Consider the following 2,807-nt stretch of genomic DNA (forward strand, 5'->3'; position numbering starts at 1 on the left):
TGTCGGGGGGGTGGGGGGAGGCAGAGTGAGTTGATTAATGGTTTCACTGTCAGTTTACGGGAAGGGGACCATTGGTTACTTTGGGAAAACCTTACATACTGTCTGTATGTCTTGACTCCTGGGCAGGCCATCTTCCACAGTGCAGTAGACAGTCCTCCGAAGGTGTTCATGTCCTAATCTCCAGGACCTGTGAAAACGTGACCTTACATGGCAAAAGGGACTCTGCAGATGTGACTAAGTTAAGGATCTTGTGATGGGGAGATTATTCTGGACTGTCCAGGGGGGCCCAATACATCCTTGAAAGAGGGAGGCAGGCCTGGGAGAGACAGAAAAGGTGACACGGTGATGGCAGCTGACACAGAGAGGGCTTTGAAGATGTCATACTGCTGGCTTTGAAGGTGGAGGAGGGGGCCACCAGCCAAGGAAGGTAGGTGGCCTCTAGAAACTGGAAAAGGCAAGGAAATGGATTCTCACCTAGAGCTTCCAGAAGGAATGCAGCCCTGCAGACCCATGTTAGACTGCAGACTCCCAAACTGCAACGTGATGAAACTGCATTGCTTTCAGCTGCGAAGCTGGCGGTCATGTGTGTTTACAGCAGCCACAGGGAACAAACACGCCCAGTCAGGAATCCTCCAACCTTCTGCCCCGGAAGCTGGGGCTCCCCCTGACCAGCAGGGATCTTCACTTTCTCTCCGGTTTTCAGAATGAGCCTTGTCCCTGCTCTTAGTCTTGTCTGGGTCACTGGATGCAAACCTGAGGTTGGATTGTTTCGGGATGGAGAACACTAAGGGTTCACGCCCTGCACCTGTTTACCAGCTCGTGTCTTGGTGCCGGGGTCCGGGTTTGCTGGAGCATGCAGTGCAGAGAAGACTGGCTTTCCCACGTCAGTGCTGGCTCTGACCGGCAGGATGGCACGTGGGTTGAGCTCACAGGCTCTGGAGCAGAACGCCTGGCCTCAAAGTCCACTCCTGCTGCCTCCCGGCTTCGTGACAAGCCCATAGGTGCCCCACCACCTCCGCTGCCAAAGGAGGGTGCCCGCGGGACCACCTGCTGGCGCGATGGGGGACTGACTGGCTCGTCTGCATGGTGCCTGAGACTGCGCCCCTGCCCCTAGTGAGGGCCGCCTGTGTCCAAGTCATGACCAGTTAACAATCACATTTTGAGTGGGTCTTTATTTTTTCTTTTAATGGAGGTGCTGGGGATTAAACCAGGGCCTCGTGCATGCTAGGCATGCACTCTACCACTGAGCTGTACCCTCCTCCCTTGAGTGGGTCTTCATGCAGGGGGGCCTCATCAGGACACGGTCTTCCCTGACCTGGCTGGGGCTGGGGGAAGCTGGTCTCAGGTACCCCTGGGACTAGAGGCTCAGGGTCCATGGGAGCCATGGTGAGGCCATGAGGCTGGCAGCAGTTTGCATGAGGGGCCCCTCGGCTTGGCATGGGGCTCTAGTTTGGCCTTTGAGCTCCAGGGCCCCCTGCTACATGCCTCCTTCCACCCCAGCCAGGCCCAGGCCTTCCTCACCGGTGTGGGCTTGACAGGCCCTTTTGGGGAGTTCTTTTGGGATGTGGAGAGTGGGGCTTGGGGCTGGGAGGGGCCTGGAGGCGGGGCTTTTCTGGTGCAGGGCAGGCTTGGGGAGGAGCTTATCTGGGAGGGACATGGTGGGGTGGGGCTTGCCTGGGCGGAGCCTGGTGGGTGGGGCTCGGTGGGTGAGGCTTGCCCAGGGTCCTGATTCTGTCTCCTTTCCGGTTACCACGTTTTGTTTCCGCACAGAACAGCCTGGTCCAGTAGAGAGGCAGCCTTGGAGGTCCAGGCACTCTGCAAGCCGGTCACTATCTGGGGATTGGTCCATGCACCTCTTTGGAGGAGCAGGAGATGCCGCTTTGGGCTTATACATCCCACTGGGGATGTTCCGGCCTCTCCTCCCACACCCTGCTATTGCTACTTAAAAAGGCAGGAGTTTGGGGAGGGAGGAAGGTTTGGGAAGGTGACTGAAATTTTCTTTATCTCCTTGTGTTTCCCTCTTCTGCCTGTTCCTGGCTGTCCCTGAGTCAGACTGCAGTGAGTCAGATCTGGAAAAGGCAAATGTTCCCTTTGGCAAAAGGGAGCTGAGAGGAGTCTCTGGGGGTCAGGAGGCCTTGGCAGCAGAGTGGACTGGAGCAGACTGGAGTGGAGGCTGCCTGGCCAGGACGGCGTCACCTTGGCTCCCCTGGTCACCTTGGCCTCTCCTGGTCATCCAGCCCCCTTGGTCATCCTCACTGCCCTGTTTACTACCCCTGGATGTCTCTGGCATGAGTGTGCCCTGGGCTCTCCAAGTCCGAAGTGGAACTCCTGAGCCAAGAATTGGGTACAGCCCTGCCTTGGAAAATGCAGCACAGGCTACGTAAGATCCAAGCAAGTCCCGGCCTTATTTGGGATGAAAGCTCGACCTCTGAGATCCTGTGAGTCCCTTTGGGGGTTGACATCTTTTCCCTAACCCTTGGTGGGCCCAGGATGGAGGGAGCCTGGGATGGCTCAGGCAGGGCTGGGCTGTGCCCCACACCTCTAATGCAGTGCAGGCCAGCTCACTGGAAGGCCTAGGGTTCCACCTTAGGGATGACACGTCTCAGTGCCCACTGATGGATGGATGCAGGATCCGTATGTCCCTCTGTACAGCAGCCTGGTAGCAGAGGGAGGTGGTTGTCCCCATATCACAGATGAGCTCAGAGAGGACAAAGGTACCCAGGGAGGTGGTGGAGGAGCCAAGGCTCAAAGCCAGAGCCAGTCCTTTCCCTGATTGCTGGGGCCCCTCAGTGAGGGCTGGGCCTTCT

The sequence above is a fragment of the Camelus ferus genome, chromosome 10 (assembly GCF_009834535.1).
Source record: "Camelus ferus isolate YT-003-E chromosome 10, BCGSAC_Cfer_1.0, whole genome shotgun sequence".
Taxonomy (NCBI): domain Eukaryota; kingdom Metazoa; phylum Chordata; class Mammalia; order Artiodactyla; family Camelidae; genus Camelus; species Camelus ferus.